General features: G+C 45.5%; 1 long non-coding RNA gene across 3 annotated transcripts in view; it reads left to right on the forward strand.

Annotated features, from left to right (window-relative positions):
- Positions 1 to 21,542: 21,542 nt before the first annotated feature.
- LOC110257932 (uncharacterized) overlaps positions 21,543 to 27,987 on the forward strand; it is a 219,707-nt gene continuing 213,262 nt past the window's right edge. For 2 of the 3 annotated variants that reach the window (XR_014836221.1, XR_014836220.1), the window contains exons 1-2: positions 21,543 to 21,620; positions 22,023 to 22,179. This is a non-coding gene — a long non-coding RNA (uncharacterized LOC110257932). Of the gene's footprint in view, positions 21,665 to 22,022; positions 22,180 to 27,987 lie in introns of all 3 variants that reach the window. The other variant, XR_014836222.1, reaches the window with a different exon arrangement.

The following is a 27,987-nucleotide window of genomic DNA, read 5'->3' on the forward strand; positions in this document are numbered from 1 at the left end:
AAAGTGGAATTACACCAAAACTGCTGAATTGCATCCCAATCAGTGCTGTGCATGAACTGACAAGATGTTAGAATTTTAGACATTCCTGCAAACCGCCTTAAGTGTTTTTGTTGATATGACTTATTATTGTAGTTTAGATAAGACGATAAATCAAGACAATAGGTATAAGTCACTTCCAGCCTTCATTACTGATGGAGGAGTTATGTGACTTTCATTTTCCATAGTCAGATGGTGCACTTTTAATATTTTAAACAAACAACCATCAGATGTAGCCTTTGAAGATCAACTTTGAAATGTGCATCTGCATCATCATTGCTCTGTTAATTACTTTCATCAAGAAATTGACATTTTTCTCCAGAAGATCCAATGTCATAGCCTTACAGGCAGAAAAACTCTATTTTGAAAGGGATTCCATTTTTTTTTCCCCACATAGAATGAAAGCATAACCTATTTGATTTTGGTGATTTTTCTGATGTTTGTTATCAGCTGTGCAGTAAACCAAACGTTACTCACTGACGGGTAAATTGGTGGTTTTCTAGTTTATAACACAGTATCAGTTGTCTCAAGGTATTTTTTTAATTTCATCTTTGATTTCATCATTGACCCACTGGGTTTTTTTAGTAGCATATTGTTTAGTCTCCATGCAATCATTTTTTCTCATTTCTTTTTTCTGAGGTTGATGTCTACTTTCATGACATTGTAGTCAGAAAAGATGCCTGAAATAATTTCTACATTCTTAAATTTCTTTTTGTCTTTTTTTTTTTGTCTTTTTAGTGCTGCACCTGCAGCATATGGAGGTTCTCAGGCTAGGGGTTGAATTGGAGCTGCCGCTGCTGGGCTTAAACCACAGCCACAGCAATGCCAGATCTGAGCCACATCTATGACCTACACCATAGCTCATGACAATGCCAGATCCTTAACCCACTGAGCAAGGCCAGGGATCAAAACCCACAACCTCACAGTTCCTAGTCGGATTTGCTTCCACTGCACCATGATGGGAACTCCTGTGCTCTTAAATATGTTGAAGCTTATTTTGTGCCCTAGTATGTGGTCAGTTCTAGAGAATGTTCCATGTGCATTTGAAAAAAATGTGCATTCTCTTTTCTAATGTCCTAGTAATATCAATTAAGTCATTTTAAAAATTTTTTATTAAAGTATAGTTGATTTACAGTGTTGTGTCAATTTCTGCTCTATAGCAAAGTGGTCCAGTCACACACACACACACACACACACACACACATTGTTTTTCTCATATTATCTTCCATTATGTTCTATCCCAAGACACTGGATAGAATTTCCCTGTGCTGTACAGCAGGACCTCATTGCTTAACCATTTTAAATGTCATAGTTTACATCAAATAACCCAAAACTCTCTGTCCATCCCACTCCCTCCCCCATCCTCTTAGCTCTCTGCTCTCTCCTCTGCTCTCCATGTCTTTTGAGTCTGTTTCCATTTTGTAGATAAGTTCATTTGTGCCACATTTTAGATACTACATAGACGTGATATCGTATGGCATTTCTCTAACTTCCTTCATTTAGTATGAGAATCTCTAGTTGGATCCATGTTGCTGCACATGGCATTATTAGTTCATTTTTATGGCTGAGTAGTATTCCATTGTGTATATGTACCACATCTTCTTAATCCATTCCTCTGTCAATGGAGATGTAGATTGTTTCCATGTCTTGGCTGTTATGAATAGTGCTGCAATGAACAAAGGGGTGCACTACCTTTTCGAATTATAGTTTTGTCTGGATATATGCCCAGGAGTGGGACTGATGGGTCCTATGGTAGTTCTATATTTAGTTTTCTGAGGACCCTCCATACTCTTTTCCATAGTGATTGTACAAATTCACATTCAATTAAGTCTAACTTTAATGCACTCTCAGAATTAATGTCTTTTGTGCAAAAGGATTGCCCCTTCCCCCCCCAAAATTAGCAACTCTAGCTGACTAATGCCAGGTCTTCTCTCCCAGGCAGATAACAGATTAGCCATCAGGCAATATTCCCATTTCAGACATCATTATAATAAAGCATTCTTGGATGACAATTTCATCAATCCTCACAGACCTTTTCATAAAAGAACATTCACAGTGACAGGATATAGCCATAAAATCAGGATGTTTTGCCAAGCCTTTATGGCATTCTCTATATCCTACCTTTTTAACAAGAAGATGTATTTTTAGAGGTAACTTACCACCACGTGTTCATCATCTGTATAAGGTATTTTGGAAGTGAGGCATAATGAACACCTCCTTGGTATCAGGTTCATTTGGGATGGAGGAATTTGGGAATGAGGAATTTTGGAACTGAGTCCTTAACATTGAGAATCCTGTAACAGGCATCTCCCAAATTGTTTTTTTTTTTTTTGGGGGGGTGTCTGCCTCAGGACTGAAGAAAGTGCCTCATTCATGAAGCCTGGGGAAAGGGTGGAGAGAAACTGAATGTGCCAGAGCCAGATGATCCACATGGGCTGGGTCTGGCTGTGGTGAGAGATACATGCAAATACAGAGGTAGCTGCGTTGGTATCCAACGACCTGCCTCTTCCACGTTAGGTTCCTGATGCCAGGAACAAACATCTTCTTGAAGGCACAGGTTGCAAAATGATGTTTTCTAAAGTCAGACATTGTATTCTTCTATCAACTACACATTTCCAAGACCCCAGAGAGACCTTCTGAGAGTGCGTATACATTTCAGAATTTTCTAAAACAATTCTGCATAGGATGTGTGGATGCCTGGGAGTGTCTTGGTGAGAACAAGGTAGCAGGTGTGTATGCAGGAAGAGGTCACACCGGGAGGGACTGCTTCACACTAAGATCACGAGACTGAAATCACCGAGAGGGGAGGACACAAGTCACAGATTCAAACTCAGTCAGAGGTTAGGGAGCCCTGGGCCTCTCTCTGCAGAGATCTGGTGTAGGCAGAACAGAGGACGTTGGAGGTCAAATCCAAGGAGACGTTGGATGCCGGGTCTGTTTATGTCCTCCACAGTTGTGTTGCGTCAGCCGCAGACAACTCGAACAGGTCATTAACGTGATGAACGGATACAAGAGATTTACTGGAAAAGATCTTAGCAATTACCGATGGCCTGTTATGTTACAGTTTCTAGCTTCTCCCTCCGTTTCCCGGTTAAAGCTGCTCCCTGCAGAACGGGCACACCTTATGTCAGCCCTGCAACACGGACAGGTGCATCTTCATAAAATTGCATCCTTGAGGCTTCTGGTTCTGAAGATCGTGTAATTAGTTTTTATAGGACTGCAGGCTCTTGTAAGCTTAATTAAAGCTCTAATTTCCTCTGGGAAATGTAGACGATCTTGTTGGGCAAGGATTAAAAATCTCTAGTGAACAAGTTTGGAAAAAAAAAAACAAAGAGAAAAGACTACAGAATCTTCTCAGTGATGAGAATCAGAGTTTAAAACAAATGCACACACTCGCTGGGGGTGGGATGGGGAATATGCTCTTCTCCAGAAGTTTGGAGATAATTTGGATTAAATTCTACTTTTATTCTTTTTTTTTTTGTTTCTTTAGGGCCATACTTGTGGCACATGGAAGTTCCCAGGCTAGGCATCCAATCAGACGCTGCCAGCCACAGCCACAGCCATGTAGGATCCAAGGCACGTCTGGGACTTATACCACAGCTCAAAGCAACACTAGATCCCTAACCCACAGAGCAAAGCCAGGGATAGAACCCACATCATCACGGATACTAGTCAGGTTCATTTCCACTGCACCATGATGGGAACTCTGACTTTTATTAATTCTAAGACTTAAATCTGACCTCTGCTCTTTTCTCCTGCCATCTTGTGATCCATTTAACTCCCTCTTTTCTTTTTTGTTGTCTGTCTGTAATTTTGCCTTCTCCTCTCTTTTTTCCTCTGTCTGTGAAAGAGGCATACATCACCAAAATATGCATAAAGAGATGCAAAGTCTAACTAGCCATCTAGGACATTTTTAGGAGGATGGGCAGCAGAGACATCCAACCGTAGGAGCCTCCTCTTCCTAAAACCCAAAGAGATGACCAAAACAGAACACAGAAATACATAGACACAGTGAGACCTTAACAAGCATTGACTGTCTCTTGGCTCAAACACCCACTAGGTTGGTGATCCATTGGAAAGGACCCGCATCAGTCCCCATAGTGTTACAAGTGCAGCTAAGACTTAGTAAAGCAAAGGAAACATGTAGGAACTGCAGAGAGGTCTACACTGCTTAAGACTATAGAGGTGAAACAAAGACGTGTCTCTGCTCCCTGATGATAACAGAGATGTGTTTTGTGTTTCCGTCTGCAAACGTCAAGGCCATATTTGGAGTTCCTGTCATAGCTCAGTGCTTAATGAATTCTTCTAGGAACCATGAGGTTGCAGGTTCGATCCCTGGCCCTTGCTCAGTGGGTTAAGGATGTGGCATTGCCATGAGCTGTGGTGTAGATTTTTTTTTTTTTAGTAATTTTTTTTTTGTCTTTTTGCCATTCCTTGGGCTGCTCCTGCAGCATATGGAGGTTCCCGGGCTAGGGGTCGAATCGGAGCTGTAGCTGCCAGCCTACGCCAGAGCCATAGCAACGTGGGATCCGAGCCACGTCTGCGACCTACACCACAGCTCACTGCAATGCCGGAACCTTGACCCACTGAGCAAGGGCAGGGATCGAACCCGCAACCTCATGGTTCCTAGTCGGATTTGTTAACCACTTCGCCACGATGGGAACTCCTGTGGTGTAGATTGAAGACGCAACTTGGATTCTGCATTGCTGTGGCTGTGGCGAGGCTGGCAGCTACAGCTGCGATTAGACCCCTAGCCTGGGAACCTCCATATGCTGCAGGTGCAGCCCTAGAAAAGACAAAAGACAAAAAACAAACAAACAAACAAAAAAACGTCAAGGACACATTCAAGATGCCCTTGCTAATAAGCAAAGCTCACTTGAGTCTTGGAGTTCAACGTTCTTAAAAAGAGCTGGTCACATAGACGCAAGCCTAGTCCATGACCATGCGATATTAATGCACACGTTTTTTGTTTTTTTTTGGATTTATTTGTCTTTTTAGAGCCACACCAGCAGCATATGGAAGTTCCTAGGCTAGGGGTCAAATCAGAGCTGCCCCTCCCAGCCTACATCATAGCCTCAGCCACAGCAACGTGGGATCCGAGCCGCATCTGTGACCTACACCACAGCTCACGGCAACACCAGATCCTTCACCCAGTGAGCAAGGCCAGGGAACTAGAAGATGAGGTGACACCCAAGTTGGAAAAGATGAGGTGGACAGGAAAGACACAGGCAGGACCATGTCATGGCTGCAGAGATCACAAGAAGAGTTTGATCCCAATGACAAAAACAAAGTCATGGTCTGTGCATTCTCTCTTCCTAAGAAACTGGTACATCATATTTACTTATAAAGATTACAGAAGCACCCACATTCAAAGCGGTTAAGGGGGAATGGAAAACATGAGATGGAAGGAATACCAGAACATGCTTCATTCTTTGAGGAAGATCTGGAAATCACTGTGAAATTGATTGTCTTTCAAGAGAATGTAGACCCCTGTGTGTGTGTGTGTGTGTGTGTGTGTGTGTGTGTGTGTGCGCGCGCGCACGCATGCATGCCCACGTGTCGCAACCAGAATTTATAATTCTATTGACCGTGGTCCTAACTCCACTCTTTCCTCTCGAATGGTTACCAGTCGGCCAATTCCGTCAACAGTGTGGATGGCGGACAATTAAAAAAAAAAACAAAAAAACAGTTAAGAGAGTTGGACCCTTGAGAGAGTTGATATATGATAAAAGGAAACTCGAAAACCTACTTGGCAGGTACACTCAGGGATTAAGCAGAGCTTTGGTGCTACTGGCTGTCTGCTCTGTGGGCTCCAAAGATGAAGGCTTGGTGACACAAGTGACTGCGACACAGATAACTGCCAGACTTTGAAAGCACGACTGTGACATTCTCCAGTTTCTTTTTTGGGATCATTAACTATTCAAACATTTACACAAACATAAACGTCCCAGACACAAACTATTTTCTATGCTTTTGAGCGAGAGAGAGAAGTTTTCCAATTTTTATTGAAATACAGTTGATGTACGACGCTGTGTTGGTTTCAGGTGTACAGCAAAATGATTTAGTTATACATAAACATATACACACATTTTTTTTTCTTTTTTCTTTTTTAAACATTCTCTTCCATTATAGGTTATTACCAAGAAATAAAGTATTTTCAAATACAAAAGTAGCTACAGGGAGTTCCTGTTGGTGACTCAGAGGTAACCAACCCAGCCTGCATTCATGAGACTGTGGGTGTTGAATCCTGGCTCGCTCAGTGGGTTAAGGATCCGGCGCTGCTGTGAGCTGGGGTGTAGGTCACAGATGGGGCTTGGATCTGGCATTACTGTGGTGTAAGCTGGCAGCTGCAGCTCTGATTCAGCCCCTAGCCTGGGAACCTCCATATGCCGTGGCCCTAAAAAGACAGCAACAACAACAACAAAAGTAGCTACAGAATGCCACCAGCATTCTAGCTTATGACACACAAACAGATAAACATCACAAACAAGATATGAAGGGTTAAACAGGAGCCGTGGCTAATTCTGGGGAGCGTCTGATTCCCCAGGCACAGCAGTCACCGCGTCCTGGCCAGAAGGAAGCATCGACATCAATGGTTCTAGCAGGCTTAGGTTTTTCAAGGAAATTACATATGCATCAAGGGAGAGACTCAGGGAAAATCATAGAAAAAAAGTCAAGACAAACAGTTTTGCCGTGTACAGCAAATTGCCCCACACATGAAACCTGATGTTGCAATCATCCTTTAGAAGTGGCATATCCGTCAGTGAGGTAAGAAACCCAGAAGAAAAACACCCCAAACAACCCAAAGGGAATGCTAGTTTTTCCCCTCTGCAAATACTGCAATTGAGATAGATGCTTATCCTCCTTGTCTGTCTGTTTGTTTTTTTCCATGTGTTTTGTGTCTAGACAGGTATCCTGACCAAATGAGGTAACATCAGACAGAACGGAAAAACTGATGCTGTATGCTATCTGTTTTCAAGTTGGAGAGGAAACCATCAAAAGTGGACAAAGAAAGAAAAAAGAAATGACCAAGGCAAGCACTCCAGCTAGGCGGGGAAGCTGAGCGGGTGGCAGGGATGAAAACAATCGAGATGACAAGAAAGGGGTGCTGGGGGGCTGCCAGGATGCTCAGTCTCCCCTGGGGTTAAAGATGCAATTCACTGAAGTTCCAGCTGGACCATCCGCAGAGCATCGTCCATTCACCAGCGGTGTGGAGGCAGCCAGTGCTGCACTGAACCTCCCCTCAATAAATACCGTCCAACAGCTACGGACCTGGATGACCTGCCCATCCCCAGGCAGGGCAGAGGTGCTGGACCAGGGAGACTGCATGCTACACAAGCCACTCTGCCCAAGCGCTGGACAGCATAAAAGGAGGTCTCTTTTACCCATTTATCTTCTGTTGATGTCTAGTTGATTGGCAATGCCATCTTCGTTTCTTTTTCGCATTCTATATGGAATAGTTTGTATCTGCTCATCCCAGCTCCCAATCTTCTCTCCCCCTCCCCCTTGGCAACCACACATCTGTTCTCTACATCTCTGAGACTGTTTCAGTGTTGTTTCTAAGTGCATTTGTTTTGTTTTGTTTTTTAGGGCCACACATGAGGCATATGGAAATTCCCAGGTTAGGGGTCAAATAGGAGCTGCAGCTGCCAGCCTACACCACAGCCCCCAGCAATGCAGGATCCAAGCTGCATCGGTGACTTACAGCACATCTCATGGCAATGCCGGATCCTTAAGCCACAGAGGGAGGCCACGGATTGAATCTGCATCCTCATGGATACTCGCTGGGCTTATTACTGCGGAGCCACAACAGGAACTTTACCCTGGATTGTTTTTTGGATTTCACCTTTAAGTGATCTCATATGATCTGACTGACTTCACTCCGTATGAGAATCTCTAGTTGCATCCATGATGCTGCAAATGGATTGTTTCATTCTTTTTATGGTTGCGTACTATTCCATGTATACATGGGCCACGTCTTCTTCATCCATCCGTCTGTCGCTGGACACTCAGGTTGTCTCCATGTCTTGGCTGTGGTGAATAGCGCTGCTATGAACACAGGGGTGCATGTGGTTTTCTCTGGATAGATGCCCAGGAGTGAAACTGCTGGGTCACACGACAGCTCTGTTTTTAGTTTTTGAAAGAACCTCCACACTGGTTTCCATAGGGCTGCACCAATTTTCATTCCCACCAACAGGGTAGGAGGGTTCCCTATAAAAGGAGATCTTGAATGCAAGTGTTAGAGATTCTCTGAGACAATTTCTCAGTGGCTCTTGGTCTCGCACTATACATGAGATAGCATGTTGGGTACCAGTCACCTGTGACAGCTTATATCAGGGATGCCTTTTTGCAACAGAGTGAGCAACCCAACCCTTCTTAGGAGCTCCGGGAGTATTTTGTAAAATATCTGAAATAAGAAGGTTCTGTTTCTCGAGTGGACATGTAGGGTACATGCAGTGTTGGCTATTCTGAATAGAGCTATGAACACTGGGGTGCATGGATCTTTTGGAATGAAAGCTTGGTTTGGAGAGATGCCTAGGAATGGGATTGCTGGGTCCTATGGTAGTTCTCTATTTAGTTTTCTAAGGAACTTCTATACTGTTCTCCACAGTGGTTGTACCAATTTACATTCCCACCTACAGTGTAGGAGGGTTCCCTTTTCTCCAACTCTCTCCAGCATGTGTTATTTGTAGACTTGTTCATGATGGCCATTCTGACAGGTGTAAATTGGTACCTCACTGTAGTTTTGATTTGCATTTCTCTAATAATTACTGATGCTGAACATCTTTTCATGTGCCTATTGACCCCCTGTATATCTGGATGAATGGATTAAGAAGATGTGGTATATATACACAATGGAACCCTACTCAGCCATGAAAAGAATGAGATAATGCCTTTTGCAGCCACATGGATACAACTAGAGATTCTCATACTAAGTGAAGTAAGTCACAAAGAGAAAGACAAATACCATATGATATCACTGTGCAAAATATGTGGAATCTAAAATATGGCACAAACGCACCTATCTATAGAACAGAAACAGACTCACTGACACAGAGTACAAACTTGGGGTTACCAAGGGGGAGAGGGAGGGAGCGGGATGGATGGGGAGTGTGGGGTTCGTAGATGCAAACTAGGACATGGAGAATGGATGAGCCATGCGGTGTTGCTGGTCCAGCACAGGGAACTCTATCCAGTCTCTTGGGATGGACCATGATGGAAGATCATGTGAGAAAAATATGTATATATATATTTATCAATGACTGGATGGCTTTGCTGTACAGCAGAAATGAGCAGAACATTGTAAAACAAACATACTCGAATAAAAAAAGAGAAGGTTTTGGTTCTCATGTCCCAGCTACCAGGAAAAATTCCATCATTGGTGAACGGATATCCACAGTATTATCCAGGCTTTCGTGACTGCTAAACAGTTAATCTAAAGCAGATAAAGTGAAAAGATGAAAAAAGAATGATAAATGCTGAACTGTTTTGGTGACTTTAATTAAAACATTTGTCATGCCTGAGACTAATTAGCAATTACATCAGACGTTTATCATGTCGTGCCAAGGAAACATTATTTTGAGTTTTCGTGCAAATTTGAGTTTCAAGTAAATAATTGTTTAAGTCAGAATTAATTACTTCATAAATTATGTAGCCACAGGATTATTCTAATGAACTTATGTTCGTTAATAAATTTGTCAAGGTATTTTTTTCTCTCGTAATTAAAATGAATACTGTTTCATAACCTATTGAACGTGAAAGCAAAATACACAGTTTAGATGGATGAAAAGGTTTCTTAAGCACTGTATTTAAGGACACAGTGTGTGATTTACAAGCTCTATTAAAATTGTGAAAGGCACATAAACAAGTTTGTGGGTAATACATGCAAACTAGTGCCTGTGGAGGGGATAAGCAGTGAGATCCTGCTGTGTAGCCCAGGGAACTCTATCTGGTCACTCATGATGGCGCAGGATGGAGGATAAGGTGAGAAAAAGAATGTATATATGTATGTGTGTGTATGTGTGATTGGGTCACCTTGCTGTACAGGAGAAAACACTGTAAACCAATGGAAAGAATAAAAATCATTATAAAACATAAATTGGGAAGAGGCATTGCAAAACATTTTGGAATTTCAGTCTATGAATCCTGTGCAAATACACATATGAAGGCTTCACACAGCACCCATCACACAAGATAATTTCTTGCAAATCATCCTACAGCAGAAAGACGAAAGAGGGCTGCTCACAGCATAAGGTCAGTCATTACACTTGTGAAATGCAAATGGTCAGTCATTTCTCTCTGAGCCCTGAGCACATCCATAACCGGATTGCTCTCCATGGCCAAGGATCCATTACTGATGGTTCTGTTTTGTTTTGTCTTTTTGCCATTTCTTGGGCCGCTCCCACGGCATGTGGAGGTTCCCAGGCTGGGGGTCTAATCAGAGCTGTAGCTGCCTGCCTACACCAGAGCCACAGCAACGCAGGATCTGAGCTGCATCTGCAACCTACACCACAGCTCACTGCAACGCCGGATCCTTCACCCACTGAGCAAAGGTAGGGATCGAACCTGCAACCTCATGGTTCCTAGTCGGATTCGTTAACCCCTGAGCCACAACGGGAACTCCTACTGATGGTTCTTGAAGGAGAACTCTGCTTTGTAGAAAGTCACATGGAACAGAGATACAATCAATGTAAGATTCATTCCGAGGAAGCAACAAGGGGCTGGCGCTCCTGACATCTTTTAAAAATTTATTTCATCTTATGTTTTATGTTACTTTATTTTTTGGCTATGCCTGTAGCCCATGGAAGTTCCTGGATCAGGGATAGAACCTGCAACCACAGCAGTAAACTGAGCTGCAGCAGTGAGAACACCCAATCCTTAGCCCACTGAGCCACCAGGGACCCCCTGACATCTGTCAAGTATACGTGTGCAGCAGAATGGACATGTGCTCAGGTCACACACACATACAAAGAAAATGGAAGTTATTATTTTTTTTCTTTCTTTCTTTTGAGGGCCATACCTGAGGCATATGGAAGTTCCCAGGCTAGGGGTCAAATCGAGCTGCAGCTGCCAGTCTACACCACAGCCACACCGAATCCGAGCTGCATCCGTGACCTACACCACAGCTCACAGCAATGCCAGATCCTTAACCCACTGAGCGAGGCCAGGGATGGAAACCGCATCCTCATGGATACTAGTCAGGTTCGTTTCCGCTGAGCCACTGTGGGAACTCCTGCAACGTCTTTATTGCTTCCAAACTGTTCTGTTCCCCTGGTTGAGCCCCAGCTTGGCACTGAGGTCATCGTCTCAGTTGGATATGAGAGCATCACCTGCTCTGCAGGCGAACCCAGCCTCTCCTCTGTGTTCTGGGTCTCCTCTCTCTGGATTCTTCCTCAAGGCGGCTTTCGTGTGGAGGTAGGGAGATCCAGGGCCCCAGGTATCTCCTTGTTCTCTGCCCTTCAGGGGGCCTTAGGTCTGGAACCCACTGGGGAAACGCTGGAGACGTAGCCCACACCTCCTTCTATGACTGGAATCCACTTTCTCCTCCTGGTAGATGCTCAGGGAAGCCACAGCCAATTTCTGCTGCTGACGGAGTCCTTCTTGGCCCTTCCTGAGTCTACAGACCTTGGAGGTTCAGCTGGAGACCCCCTTCCAATGCTGCGTGAAGGACGTTTGGGGTACAACCCTCAGCTGTAGAGCTGAGCATGTAAGCCATGGAGATGTGCATTTACGATTTCTCCTTGTCTCTCAGGACTTTTGCAAGAGATTGTCCATTCGACAGACAGGCGCCTCTGAATCCCTGCTTCCTCTCAGGGGCTGAACCCTGTTCCCCCAAAAGATGGGTCCAAGTCTGAATGCCAGGAACCTGTGAGTGCAGCCTGCTTTAAAAATAGGATCTCTGCAGGTATGATCACAGTGAAGGGATGAGAGTGGATCCTAAGCCAATATGAAAGGAGTTCTCATAAAAAGAGGAGACACAGTCACAGAGGAGAAGCCACGGGAAGGGTCTGAGAGAAGGTCCTCCTGGATGATGGGGGGCCTTCCATCTAAGGACAGTGTCCTCCTAAGAGACAGAAGAGGAGACCCAGACACAGAAGAGAAGCCACGGGAAGAGTCTGAGAGTGTATATAATGGAATATTACTCATCCATGAAAAATGAAATCATGCCATTTGCAGTACCATGGATGGACCTAGAAAGGACCATTCTAAGTCAGGTCTGTCAAAGACAAATATCATTTGATATCACTAAGATGTGGAATGTGAGAAAACGATACCAATGAACTTATTTGCAAAATAGAAACAGACTTGCAAAGAAAACTCAGGTATGGTTCCCAAAGGGGAAGAGAAGCAAGGATACATTAGGAGTTTGGGGTTAAAAGATACACACAGTGATGTATAAAAGAGACAACAAAGATTGCATAAAGGTTATTATCTTGTAATAACCTACAAGGGAAACGAATCTGAAAAAAAAATGTACAACTGAACTCCTTTGCTGTACACCAGAAACTAACAATGTTATAAATCAATTATTTTTTTTTAAGTTTTATTAGAGTTGATTTACGAGGTATGGCTGCTGCACAGCAAAGTGACTCAGGGGTCAATGTCCACACATCCATTCTCTTGCAGATTCTTTTCTCACATAGGCGATCACAGAATAGTGGGTAGAGCTCCCTGTGCTGGACATCAGGTCCCCATTGGTCAGTCATTCCACAGACCTCAGGATGCATGTGCCAACCCCACACCCCCAGTCTATCCTCCCCCACCCATCCCTCTTGGTCACCATAAGTTTGTGTTCTATATCTGAGTCTATTTCTGTTCTGCAAATCAGTTCATCTGTCTTGTTTTCTTTTATTTGTTTTTTCTTTTTAGGGCCACACCTGCAGCGTATGGAGGTTCCCAGGCTAGGGGTCAAATCAGAGCTACAGCTGCCAGCCTACACCACAGCCATAGCCATATCAGATCTGAACCACATCTGTGACATACACCACAGCTCACAGCAATGCCAGATCCTTAACCCACTGAGCAGGGCCAGGGACCAAACCTGCATCCTCATGGATACTAGTCAGGTTCATTTCCACAAAGCCACATTGGGAACTCCTATGATGTCTTTTTTTCCACTCTTTTATTTTTAGTTTCTTACCAAATTTTTTTTTATTACTCAAAGAATTTACCACATCTGTAGTTGTACAATGATCATCACAATCCAATTTTATAGGATTTCCAACCCACAACCCAAGCACATCCCCCCACCTCCCAAACTGTCTCCTTCGGAGGCCATAAGTTTTTCAAAGTCTGTGAGTCAGCATCTGTTCTGCAAAGAAGTTCAGGCTGTCCTTTTTTCAGATTCCACGTCAGCGAAAGCATTGGATGTTGGTGTCTCCTTGTACGGCTGACTTCCCTTAGCATGATAATTTCTAGGTCCATCCATGTTGCTAAAAAGGCATCAGTGATTCATCTATATAGCCATATCCATTCTTTTTTCAGATTCTCTTTCCACACAGGCTATCACTGAAGGGTGTATTTCCTGTGGGTTTCTTTATAAAACCCACCCTCTTCCCCCAGGACACACACACATACTGACCCTCACACTAGAAACTAGGATCCCCGAAGCATCAGCTCCCTTCTAGCTTGATTCCCCAAAGATGGGATAAAGAATTCACACAAAGTAAATACCCAATAATGATCCACACATATGGGTCGCTCGTCCAGCAGAAATCTGCCCAGCATTATAAATCAGGCATCCTTCCATTCTTAAAAATGCTCTTTTCCTTTTTTCTTTTTTTTTTTTTTTTTGTCTTTTGTCTTTGTTGTTGTTGTTGTTATTGTTGCTATTTCTTGGGCTGCTCCTGCGGCATATGGAGGTTCCCAGGCTAGGGGTTGAATCGGAGCTGTAGCCACCGGCCTACGCCAGAGCCACAGCCACGCGGGATCCGAGCCGCGTCTGCAACCTACACCACAGCTCATGGCAACGCCGGATCGTTAACCCACTGAGCAAGGGCAGGAATCGAACCCGCAACCTCACGGTTCCTAGTCAGATTCGTTAACCACTGCGCCACGACGGCAACTCCAAAATGCTCTTTTTCTTGAACAAAGAAGTACGGATATCTAGTTTTTAATCCATGCATGGAGGTCCTTTACTCTCCATTGAGATGTGAACGGGGTTCACCTTCCAAATACCCCTTCTCTCCTGTGTCTTTTTCTGGAAGAGCAGCTCGACGCCCTTCTCCGTTAGCGGTTTGTTCGCTCGGAGAAGCAGCGTAGGACCTGTCATTTTCTACAGTTTTCTTCTGACTGATCTCTGTCATGCAGGGCGGGACAGAATCCCTGGGGCTCAATTGCCTTTTTTGGTACCACGGAGCGTGAAATACCCAACTCTCTTTTTATCACCTCAGGGTCTCTGTTAAAATGCGTGACCTGAAATTAAGAAAGCGTGTGGAAACTTCACTGCTTCTCTGGCTCCGTCTTTTCTTTCTTTCTTTTTTCTTTTTACTGTTTGAAAGCGTCTTTACAGGTTTCACAGACACCCCCACGTTATTTCATCTGTCCGTGGAAAAGGAAAGGCATTGTTTCGAGGTCGGAGTTGCCTTGATGGAGCAGTGCTGGCGGAGGCATTATTGATGCGTCTGAGAGCGTATTGCAGAGCAAATTAAAGCAATTAAATGCAAGTAAAAACCCATCAAATGGCAGACACAAAATTACTAAATGACTAGACAGTCATCAAGAGGTGCCCCTTAATTAAATAAAGTGAAATGTCTTACTTTTCCCCCCCTTTTTTAGGAGGTCTGGACTTTAGCAAAGAGACTTTTTTTTTTTTTTTTGGTCTTTTTAGGGCCACACCTGTGGCATATGGAGGTTCCCAGGCCAGGGGTCGAATCAGAGCTGTAGCCACTGGCCTACACCACAGACACAGCAACACAGGATCCGAGCTGCATCTGCAACCTACACCACAGCTCACGGCAACGCCAGATCCTTAACCCACTGAGCAAGGCCAGGGATCGAACCGGAATCCTCATGGATGCTAGCTGGGTTTGTTAACCACTTAGCCATGACAGAAACTCCTACATGAGATTTTTTTAACCAGCAATGGTGTCTGGGGCTGAGATAAGGTAAGAAAAGCTACTATCTGAGCAAAAAATTCCAGGGGACATAAAAAACTAAATTCATTAGTCAAGTACATAATATTTTAATTACATACACACACACACACACAAACAGCCACAGCAACATCAGATCTGAGCAGCATCTGCGACCTACACCACCACACACAGCAACGCCGGATCCTTCGCCCACTGAGCGAGGCCAGGGATTGAACCTGCATCCTCATGGACACTAGTCAGATTTGTTTCCACTGAGCCATGATGGAAACTCTCAAAGATACTTTTTTGATGTAGGGCAATTCTGCTCTTGAGATCTGACAAGGCTCTGGGCTTTGAGGCTGGTCAACCAGGGCAAAAATTTAAATGTATGGCTTTGTGGGAGGAGATGAGCCAGAAAAATTCCTTAGGCAGGTTTTCTAGAGCAACCCTATTTGAGTTCGAGCCCTGGCAGATGCGTAGACCAGAATGCCTTCTGAATGGACAGACAAGAATTTTTTTTTTGGGGGGGGGCACCGTCATGGCCTGCAGAAATTCTCAGGCCAGGGACTGAACCCGTGCCACTACAGCAACCAGAGCCATGGTAGTGGCAATGCCAGATCCTTAACCTGCTGCACCACCAGGGAGCCCCCTGAACAGACAGATCAGAATTTGGCATTCGGTCCTATTGTCTTCTTGCTGGTGAGCTTAGGGAACTTTTCCTAGCTTCAAATTCTATCTCGTCCTATGAGATAATTAGATAATATCCCAGCCCCGAGTGTGGTGCCCAGCAAACACTGAACAAAGACCAGGACCCGTGTGGACTAGCTTTTGAGCCCATGTGGTGCTACGCAGAATAGCAACCCTCCAAAGATGTCCACAGCCTCGTCCCCAGAACGTGTGACCCTGTCACCTTAGGCGACAAAAGGGGCTTTGCAGATGTGATGGCATCCAAGGTCCTGAGCTCGGAAGATGATCTTGGATTATATGGGGGATCCCTGTTGGGAGGTACTTACAAAAGAGACGCCCCTCTGTCACGAGACGGGTCCTCAGCAAGAAAACAGATTTCCCCCTAGAATCTCGAGAAGAAACCAGCTTTGCTGACACCTTAATGTTATGATTTAATTTAATATTATTTATTCGTTTATTTGTTTATTTTAATGGCTGCATCTGCAGCATAGGGAAGTTCCTGGGCCAGGAATAGAATCAGAGCTACAATACCAGCCTATGCCATAGCCATGGCAACACTGCATCCAAGCCACATTTTTTTTTTTTTTTTTGCTTTTTTTTAAGGGCTGCACCTGTGGCTTTTGGAGGTTTCTAGGTTAGGGATCCAATCGGAGCTGTAGCTGCTGGCCTACGCCAGAGCTACAGCAATGCCAGACCCAAGCCGCATCTGCAACCTACACCACAGCTCACAGCAATGCTGGCTCCTTAACCCACTGAGCAAGGCCAAGGATTGAACCCATGTCCTCATGGATGCTAGTCAGCTTCGTTGACCACTGAACTCCCCTGCCAATGGACATTTAAGTTGTTTCCATGTCTTGGCTATTGTTAGAATCAGGTTTTGATTTTTAGTTTGTTTTGGCTGTGCCCGTGGCATGTGGAAGTTCCCTGGGCCAGGGATGGAACCCAAGCCACAGCAAGTACATCACTGGATCCTTAACCACCAGATGACCTGGGAACTCCTAGAACTAGTTTTTTAATCTAATATGCCATGTATCACATTTGCTTTTATTTGCTGCATTTATGCTGTGTACTGCTTTTTTCTTGTCTTGTTATTTTGATGCACGATTGGACTAAATGCAGGAAGAAAGTGAACATGTGCGAACCAACAGTCTTTTACTTACACAGTGCAACATGAGGCAGGGAAATCTCAGGTCCTTTTGAAGGAAATGACTGGTTTTTTGGTTTGACGTCTGCAGCGCAGTTTCAGCATGTCATTTCCTGCCAACCAATATAGCACAGACGGGAGGGAGCTAACTCGTCTCAGACAAATCACCTGCCTATATTTCAGGTGAATATCCTTGTATCCTATCCTGCAGGGGTTTTGAGACAATAATCTTTTTTTAATTATAGTTGATGTACCTTCCTTCCTTCCCTCTTTCCTTCTCCCCTCCCCACACTCTATCATTTCTTAGAAAGACAAAACTACTGTCTCCCATCATTTTCTCCAAGTGGAAGAAAAAAAAAAAAAAAGCAGGTGGCCATCAAGAACCCCCAAAGAATGATAACCTCAAGATAAAAATGCATTTATGATACAAATGGTATTCATATAATCGTGGTGGGTGGTTACTTTTATCCATCACCAGGCTAGCCCACGGTACCCTGATATTTGGTCCAACAGCAGTCTAAAGGTCTCTGTAAAGGTATTTTTTAGATGAGATGAACATTGAAGTTAAACAGACTGCCCGCCACAGTGTGGGTGGGCCGCACCCAATCAGTTGAAGGTCACAAGTGCAAAGACTAAGCATGACCCTGCAGAAGAGAGACTTCTACCTCCAGACATTGGAGTCAAGCTGCAACACCAATTTTGACCAGGCTTTGCAGCCTACTGGTCTACCCTGGAGATTTCTGACTTGACAGCTCTCATAATCACATGGGCTAATTCCTTAAAAATCTCTCTGTGTCTGTCTGGCTCTTTGCTTCACTCTCTGTCTCTCTCTCTGCATCCCTCCCCCCCCCCACACATTATTATACCTTTTCATTTCATTATCTCTAGAGACCCCTAATACAACAATCCATGTATTATTCTCCTTTTCCCATATTCCTCAAAGCATTTGGCACCATGTTTCAGATTTTCCTGGGCCGTTTCGCATTATAAAGGTTTTGTGTGGCCCATGAAACTCTGGAGTCCAACTCTAGTAGGGAGAATGCCTCCTAATGATCACATTTGACAAGAGAAGGATTAGTGTAGGGTTTCAAAAATGAACTGTGCACACTTCACTGGAGAAACTGTTTAGCCGTGTTCTTGCGCATTCCTGAATCTTAATGACACTGCTAATTCAATGAGACATTAAGGTTTTCTATTCATGTTGCCGTGAAGCCATTGTTTAAGCTGCATCTGCTCCGTCCACCCGCTTTTAAAGATGGAAATGAAGACAAATGGGCCGTTCTGCATCAGAGTTCTTATGCTGGTAGGAGGTGTGGACCTGATGGATGTCAGGCAGACCATCTACCTGCTCACTTCCCGTAGATGCACAGTGCACAGGAAAAGACACCTTTCTGAGGCCAACTTGGCCCTTGGTGACCTTGTGGAATAAGGGAGTTGGTTGTGGCACTTTCCTCTGTTTTCCCATGGTTCTGCAGATGCCACAGGTGTGAGCCTCTTTCTCATTCCTAGTTAAATCACGTGGCATTTCTGCAAATCTCTGACCTCGGCCGTGAGGGAGAATCCATCCCCAAAGAAAACAGACTTGGGCTGTAAGAGACCCTGGGCAAAGTCTTTCATCCTAGGCGCTAAAATGATGGACGATGGGAGCAAAGGAGGGTAGGCTGTCCTCGTGTGCCTTTAAGATCCCGCACAATTAAAAGGACCCGAGGGAAGAGTTGGGGTTCAGGCCCCAGGACACTCCATCTGTCTTCTCTAAGAAGACAGGCTCCTTGGCCACCATCACCCATGACATTGGACTAGGCTCCTTGGATCTTTTCTAGATACTTGTACAAACCTACCCTCCTCTCTCCTTAATATAAAGAACCATCTCCCTTATTCCATGAAAGACAGCCTTGAGTGGGGACGGGGAGACCCACCTGTTGGGAAGATTGCTGGTGGGCCCCACCCTGAGTTTGACCTCGACCTGTGGCCAGGTCATCTTCCTGTACATGACCTGTGCATCCAGGCTATGACACGCTAAGCCTTGGGGAGAAAAATAAAGCCACACCGAAGTACTTCCCTTGGATCAGCTCAGTTCGGGTGGGCGTGGCCTAAATCACCTCCCCCAACACACACACACACACAGAGCTTTTCACTTTCTAAGGGAACGTCCAAGGTAGACAGATTTTCACTGATTTTTCTTGGCCCTTGTTTCTGAGACACTGCTTGTGCCACATGCATGGAGATGTCACCCAGTGTGACGTAAGGGAAGGTATTCACGATTTTACCTCCAGGAAAGAAAAAAACACACAAGACAATCACACGCGTATAACATCTTCACCTGAAGCACTGGGTTAATGTTAACTCCTTTTGAAATGAGATGGAGTACGGGAGATTGCATTCCCTAAAAATAAATCCGGCATTTAGTTCCACTTCATTTCAGTTAGAATATAGTTAGTTATGAGTTGAGAAACTGTGTGACATAAATATGCCTATTTCTGACCTCAACCTCAGCAGACAATGCCTAACACCTAAGTGCCCCGAATCAGCAGTTCTGTCCTTGCGATCTAGAACGACACACATCAGAAAGTAGGAAAGAGCGTTGCCACAGGGGTGGGGCCTGGGGGGGACAGGGTACCAGATTTGCGTTCTAAGCCTGATGTGCTACAATCCAAAAAAAATTTTTTTTTTGTCTTTTTGAGGGTTGCACTTGTGGCATATAGAGATTCCCAGGCTAGGGGTCTAATCAGAGCTGTAGTTGCTGGCCTACACCACAGCTCACAGCAACAACGGATCCTTAACCCACGGAGCGAGGCCAGGGATCGAACCTGCAACCTCATGGATCCTAGTCAGGTTCATTTCCTAGTCGGGAACACCTACAATCTGAATTTTTAAGTGATACGCATTTTACTGTCTTAAAAAAGTAAGTCCAAACACAAACAGACGCACAGACACGTGGCCAAGGGGGTGGGCAGAGGGAGGGGATGGGTGGGGAGTTCAGAATTAGCACGTGCAAACTATTACCTAGAGAAAGAATAAACAAGCCCCTTCTGTAGAGTGCAGGGAACTATATTCAATATCCTGAGATAAACCATCACAGAAAAGAATATGAACAAGAATATATATAAGTGTAAGTGAATCACTTTGCTGTACAGCCGCAGAAATTCATACAACATTGTACATTCACCATCCTTCACGAAAATAAAAAGAATAAAAGAAAAAACAAAGCAAATCAGTACAGAAACAGTCTCAACTCCCAATTCAATAAAATGAGACATAACCCATCTAAAGGCCCTTTGCCGGGAAATATTAACGTTTTCTCCTAAGCAACATTTGGATCCAAGAAGGACTCAAAACGCCAGCGTGGAATATCCAGAGCTACGAAACACAGGACATCAGAGCAAACACTGCTCAGAAGAGAACGCAGAGCCTCACATTTTTACGGCAAAAAACAAGAAGCAATGAAAATCACTGACGTCAGTTTCTCTCCCATTCTGGTAGCAATTTCATTGCTCGCGTTTCGGTCCCAGCAGCAAACAATTCTCCACACCAGCTGGGGGTCCTGCCACCAGACTCACCTTCAACACTCTCCACCTGGAGGGACCTTAAGGGCTCAGCGCCAACCCCGCCTCCCCAATCACAGGTCCAGGTTGTCACCTGTGCTTCTGTTCCAGGGGCTTTGGGTGGGAGCCTCTCATTAACGTGCCAACATGGCTCACAGAGAAACACCATACCTGCGGGGTTACAGGTTTATTACAAAAGGAGATGATGACGCAGGAGCAGCCAGATGGAGGAGTGGCACAGGGCACTGCCTGGGCTGTTAAAGACCAGACACCAGGCCCCACATGGCATCCTTTACCCCAAGCCCCCTTTCACCAAACTTAGACTCAACTGCAGTCTCGGCGCTTCCAGAAACAGCCTTAAACCAGACCATCAGGAACTGCCTGCGCTTGAGGAATGAGCGCCCCCCCCCACCCCTCCCCTACAGGACAGCGGCATTGCCATAACATCTAGGTACCTCCTGCCTGCAAAAGCCCTTCCTTGCGCTCAGCTCCCAGAAGCTCCTTTCCACGCGCTAACCAGGTGCTGCCCCTTTCAGGAATCAAAAATAAAGCCAATAGAGCATGGACATGCACTCAGCTGAATTCTGTTGTTTTTCGCTAACGGGGGTGGGGGGAAACGCACCGGCCCTTCAACGCCGTCTCCAAGCGCACCTCGCTCCCCCGCCCTCCACGCAGTCCCCGGGTGGGTACCCTCCCCTTGCGGGCTTAGGGGAGGCATCCTCACGTGCGCGCAGGTGATGCCGACAAAACCACTGGTGATGAACTCCTAGTCCATCTCCACATCCAGCCCCTCCTCCGCCTGCACGCAGTGGAGCGGGGAACCCCCCACCCCACATCCACGCGGTCGCCCCGGGGGAGCCCTCCCCGGGTGGGCTTAGTGGAGGTGTCATCACTCAAGCACAGGTGATGCAGCCAAGGTCACTGGTAATGACCGCCCCTCCCCCCGCCCTGTCTCCATCTCCACGCCCCGCCCCTCCTCCTTCCCCTGCACGTGGGTGGGGCGGGGCAACCAAAATAGTTCCCCTGTTTAATTCCCCCCTGGGCAGCTCCCTGCCTGGTGGGAGCAGGGTGCTTTGCGCCTCAGAACAGCAAGCCTCCTTAGCCGGCGCCTCCGTAGGCAGGCGGACAGACCAGGTTCGTGTCTCTTGGGAGGGATCCCCTGCTCTCGGCCCCACCAGGTATAGTCAAAGAACAAAGACATCCTGCCGGTGGGCAGGGCTTACCTTGCCCTCCCCCGGGGCTGAGCGCGGGCCTCTCCAGTGCCTCTGTGCTGGCAGCCGCCTTGCAGGGCCCCAGGGATCCTGCTCGGCGTCCCTCTCGGTCTGAGTGGGGCCACCTCGTGTGACACTGGTGGCTCTGTGGGCCTACTTGCCCTGAGGCCCCAGCCTGCCATGTCCTAGGACACCCCGCAGTCCCACGGGGGTTGAGGCTCTCTGCGGTGACAAGCTGTCCCTACTGGCCACGCACAGAAACTGGCGGGGCGGCGAGTGGCCATTGTGACAGTGGCAGGCCAGCTTAGGCCACCTCTTCCTGCAGCTTCAGGGAGGATGGCCAGGTGTCCAGCGTTCACAGCGTTTCTGCTTTGGCATCTGCGTCTGGGAGCCATGGCTCAGGGAGCCTCCGGTGCAGAGACTGAGCCAGTGCGGGTTCTCCAGCTCAGAAGGACCCGGTTCGGCGCTTCATCGGGACGCAGGTGAGTCCAATGGGCGTCTGGGCCTGGCGCTGCCCCGAGGCCCGGAGCGCAGCCTCCACGAGGATGCTCGGCTTCCCCGTCTCCCCAGCCGCCCTCCCGGTGAGTCCTGGGTCCGCTTTATCTACTTTGCTCTGTGGCTCCGAAGGTTCTGTTTGGTGAGTTCTGGTTCCCTTGTACTTGGAGTTGGCTTTCTGGGCTCCAGAAGGTTTTGTGAATTCGGGCTGTGTTTTGTTAGAGGTTGCTCCATGGACTCCAGAAAGTTCTGCGAGTTCTGGTCCGGTTTTGTTCAGAGTTTGCTGAGTGGACTCCAAAAGGTTCTGCGAATCCTGCTTCAGTTTGTTTCAGAGTTTGCTCGGTGGATTCCAGAAGGTTCTCTGACACCCAAGCGTTACCTGCCAGGACAAGCTCCGTGTCCTTGGGGGTGGGCGGTGGGCAGGCTCTCCGGAGGTCTGGGAAGCAGGGCCAGGGTGGATGTCGGATGAGGGGGGCTTCGGGAGCCTGGCGGGTGCGCTGGGAGCAGGTGGCAGGCTGGGGCCTGAGTCGCCGAGGTCGCGGGAGGTCACACCCACGTGGCCAGAATTGGGGGTGATGAGTCTGCGGGGCTCCCTGCTGGCTCAGCCGGGCCTTTGGCCGTCCTCCCGGCAGCCAGGGGTTTCAGAGCACTGGAGCCCCTTTCAGGGCCCAGCCCGTCTCCACAGCACGTGGCCATCCAGCTTGGAATGTGGGGGACACAGGGGCGTCCTGGGGAACATGCTGCTCAGCCTTGGGAGGGGCGGGTAGCAAGCTCTTTGCTCACGTGTATTCACTTTACCGTAGCCTTCCAAACGCGAGCGGGAAACCGCGCTGCCTTTGAGCAGCGTGGAATTGGCCTCTTAGCTGGGTCCTGTTAGTGAGAACGAATCGGGCAGATGCCTGGGTTCGGCAGGCCTACCTTCGGGGGGCAGGGGGGATCGTTCTTGGGGTGGAGCACGGCTGCCCACAGGGGCGATGGCCAAACAGCCCTCCACGCCGTGAGCTGGTCGCTTACTGCTTATATGAGTCAGCTGGGTGGCTTGGATTACAAAGTAGCCCAGACAGAGCTGCTTAAGCAATGATGTTATGTCTCCCCTTCCTGGAGCCTGGAGTCTGAGAGGCAGGGGTGGGCAGGGCTGGTCCCTCCCGAGACCTCTCTCCTGGGCGTGTGGATGGGCTATCTCCTCCCTGTGTCCTCACAGGGTCATCCCTCTGTGTGTGTCTGTGTCCTGACCTCCTCCTCTTGTGAGGACACTAGTCCAACTGCATTATTCTTTTCCATATGCTTTTAAATTATAATGTATCACAGAATATCGTATATAGTTCCTGTGTTGTACAGTAGGACCTTGTTTTTGACCTATTTTATATAGAATAGTGTGTATTTGTTAATCCCCAGCTCCTAATCTATTCCCCACCCCCACGTTTCCCCTTTGGTAACTTTGTGTTTTAGGTGAGTCTGTTTCTGTTCTGTTAATAAGTTCATTTGTATCCTTTTCTTAGATTCCACATATAAGTGATATCATACATTCGGCTTGGATTTAGTATGATCTCTAAGTCCACCCATGTTGCTATAAATGGCATTATTCCATTCTTTTTTATGACTGAGTAGTATTCCATCGTATAAATATACCACATCTTTATTCATTCATCTATCAATGTTGTTTCCATTGTCTTGACTATTTTGAATAGTGCTGCTGTAGGAGTTCCCATCGTGGCTCAGCAGAAATGAATCCTATTAGGAACCATGAGGGTGCAGTTTCGATCCCTGGCCTCACTCAGTGGGTTAAGGATCTGGCATTGCTGTGAGCTGTGGTGTAGGTCACAGACGTGGCTCAGATCCTGTGATGCTGTGGCTGCGATGTGGGCCAGCAGCTGCAGCGCTAATTAGACTCCTAGCTTGGGAACCTCCATGTGCCACAGGTGTGGCCCTAAAAAGACATATATATATATATGTAGTGTTGCTGTGAACATAGGGGTACATGTACCTTCAAATGAGTGGCTTTTTTTTTTTTCCCACATAAATGCCCAGGAGTGAGATTGGTGGATCATAGGGTAGTTGTATTCTTAGTTTTTTAAGAAACCTTCATACTGTTTTCCATAGTGGCTGTGATGTTGGAGAGTCAGCAATGAGTGATGGCTTGAAGCGAGATCTTAATTCTCTGCTCAGCAGTGGAACCTGGGCAGCCTGGGTGAAACCCAGGAATCCTACCCACGAACACCAGCTGGAGGCTGAAAGCAGACCTGCCCTGATTCTTGCCCCCTGTTGAAAGCAGAATGTTTCAGGGGGGCAAAGACTGTGAAAATTGTTAGAAACACAGCAGGACAAGTGGGAGAGCACAGAAATACAGAGGATGAGTCTATGTATCTAGGGCAGAAGTAAAGCAGTCACGCACACCCAAAGGAGGCGTGAGGGTGCAGGCACCCCCCTCCATAAGGATCGCGCCAGACAGGTGATTTAAATCACGCATATGGGCCAGTTCTTCCAGGTCTTTGTCTTCCTTTGGCCAATTACCTGGTTTTAGCTTTCACACCTGACCAGACCTAGGGTCCTCCCCAATCTGCGTGCGTATCTTTTCGCCAAGATGGATTCTAGAGCGGAGCTTGGCGGGAAGGTGATTCAGACTTAGGATGGCCCGGCACCCCCTCCGTTTCTGAGCCAGAGGGATCTCTCTGTGCATGTGGAGTTGGGAGCTCTCTGACGCCAAGGATGGGGAGTATGTGACCTCTTTGTCCTCTCCAAGCAGGGCTCAGCCCATCTTCTGGTCCTATTATCAGCATTGTTTAACAAGGGCACAGAAGACAAGTACCAGTTATTGCTTTGTGCCTGTTGCTTCAGTGTTAAAGCCTAGACAGGTGGCTGGTTGTAAATGCTTGTCCCAGAGCCCACCTGTCTCCTGCCTCAAGAAGTGCAAATGAGAGGCTCGTTGCAAATGTCTATCCTGGAGCTCACCCATCTCCTGCCTCAGCTGCAGGAATTTACATTCCCACCAACAGCAGAGGAGGGGTTCTCTTTTGTAGGTATGGACATTATATTAAGACATTATTTTTAGGGTCTTTTTGTACTTTACCCATTACTTTTTAATAGTCTTTATAGGGATGCAGATTTTTTTTCTGTTAGGTCCAGGGCAGAGAACCCACACCATGAAAAAGCAAGATTCTCCACTGGACTCTGAATCTTTTAGATGCTCAGAAAACATACAGGTGTTTAGAAGATGTTGGGATGGATGGTGCTGCTTTAGAAGTACTAAATACGGATCTACATGTACTATTTTAAAAAGATTTTAATTTTTTCCATTAGAATTGATTTACAATTTTCTGTCAATTTCTGCTGTACAGCAAAGCGACCCAGTTATATATAATGTATGTGTATATATATGTATATGCTCTTTTTCTCACATTATCCTCCTCCATGTTCCACCATAATTGACTAGATAAAGTTCCCTGTGCTATACAGCAGGCTCTCATTGCTTATCCACTCCACATGCTACAGTTTGCATCTATGAACCCCAAACTCCCCAACCATCCCTATCCCTTCTCCCTCCCCCTTGGCAACCACAAGTCTGTTCTCCAAGTCCATGAGTTTTTTTCTTTTCTATAGAAAGGTTCGTTGGTGCTGTATATTAGATTCCAAATAAAGCGATATCATAAGGTATTTGTCTTTCTGACTTTACTTAATGAGAGATTCTCTAGTTCCATCCATGTTGCTGCAAATGGCATTATGTCATTCTTTTTATGGCTGAGTAGTATTCCATTGTGTATATATACCACATCCTCCTAATCCAATTGTCTGTCGATGGACATTTGGGTTGTTTCCATGTCTTGGCTGTTGTGAATAGTGCTGCAGTGAACATGCGGGTACATGTATCTTTTTCAATGAAAGTTTTGTTTGGATATATGCCCAAGAGTGGGGTTGCTGGGTCTGATAGTAGTTCTATATTTAGTTTTCTGAGGTACCTCCATACTGTTTTTCATAGTGGTTGTACCAGTTGACATTCCCACCAACAGTGAAGGAGGGTTCCCTTTTCTCCACACCCCCTCCAGCATTTGTTATTTGTCACTTGTTAATGATGGCCATTCTGACCCAGTGTGAGGCGGTAACTCATTGTAGTTTTGATTTGCATTTCTCTAATAATTTGTGAGTTGATCATTTTTTCATGTGCCTGTTGGCCATCTGTATGTCTTTGGAGAAATGTCTATTCAGTCTTCTGACCCCTTTTCAATTGGGTTGTTGGGTTTTTTTGTTTTTGTTGGTTTTTTTTTTTTTTTTTTTGCTGTCAAGTTGTATCAGTTGTTCATATATTTTAGAGATGAAGCCTTTGTTGGTTGCATCATTTGAAACTATTTACTCCCATTCCATAGGCTGTCTTTTTTTTTTTTTTTTAACGGTTTCCTTTGCTGTGCAAAAGCTTCTAAGTTTGATTAGGTCCCATTGGTTTATTTTTGTTTTTATTTCTGTTGCCTTGGGAGAATGACCTGAGAAAATATTCATGAGGTTGATGTCAGAGAATGTTTTGCCTATGTTCTCTTCTAGGAGTTTGATGGTGTCTTGTCTTAGGTCTTTAAGCCATTTTGAGTTTACTTTTGTGTATGGTGGGAGGGTGTGTTCTAGTTTCATTGACTGACTTGTAGCTTTCCAGTTTTCCCAGCGTCGCTTGCTGAAGAGAATGTCTTTTTCCAATTTTATGTTCTTGCCTCCTTTGTCAAAGAGTAATTGGCATTAGGTGTCCGGGTTTATTTCTGATTTCTCTGTTCTATTCCATTGGTCTGTATGTCTGTTTTGGTACCAGTACCATACTGTCTTGATTACTGTAGGTTTGTAATATTGTCTGAAGTCTTGGGGGGAGGGGGTTATGCCTCCTGCTTGTTTTTTTTCCTCCTCAGGATTTCTTTGGCAATTCTGGGCCTTTTATTGTTCTGTATAAATTTTTGGATTGTTCATTCTAGTTCTGTGAAAAATGTCATGGGTCATTTGATAGAGATTGCATTGAATCTGTAGATTGCATTGGATAGTATGGCTATTTTAACAATATTAATTTTCCAATCCAGGAACATGGAATGTCTTTCCATTTCTTTGAATCTTCTTGCATTTCTTTGATTAATGTTTTATAGTTCTCAGCATATAAGTCTTTTCACCTCCTTAGTCACAAATCAATCAACATCATTATGTATTCAGTTTCATTTCTAGTGATCAGACTTTTCAACTGATCTATTTCTTTTCAATTCAGTTTTGGTGGGCTGTATGTTTCTCAAAAGTTGTCCATTTCTTCTAGGTTGCCAAATTCGTTGGCATATAATTGTTCATAGTATTAGCTTATGGTTTTTTGGATTGTTTGTATTTCTGCAGTATCCATTGAGATTTCTCCTTTTTTCATTTCTTATTTTGTTTGAGTTCTTCTCTTGGTTAGTCTGGCCAGAGGTTTGTCAATTTTGGTTTTATTTGTTTTTTTCTATTGCTTTTTGAATGTCTTTTTTATTGATTTCTTCTCTGATCTTTGTGATTTCCTTCCTTCTGCTGACTTTGGGTTTTGTTTGTTCTCTTTTCTAATTCTTTTAGGTGGTAAGTTGTTGATTTCAGATTTTCTTCGTATTTGACAAAGTCCTGTATTGCTATGAATTTCCCTGTAAGCACTGCTTTTGCAGCATCCCATCAGTTTTGAATGGTTGTGTCTTCATTATCATTTGTCTTAAGGTTTTTTCAGATTTCCATTATGGTTTCCTCATTGACTCACTGGTTTTTTAGTAGCATGTTGTTATTGTCCCCATGTAGTCAGTTTTTTCTCATTTCTTTTCCTGTGG

This window comes from Sus scrofa, chromosome Y (assembly GCF_054392235.1).
Source record: "Sus scrofa isolate SSC_HxYL_T2T_F1_AM1 chromosome Y, Sscrofa_HxYL_maternal_Yorkshire_Landrace_v2.0, whole genome shotgun sequence".
Lineage (NCBI taxonomy): Eukaryota > Metazoa > Chordata > Mammalia > Artiodactyla > Suidae > Sus > Sus scrofa.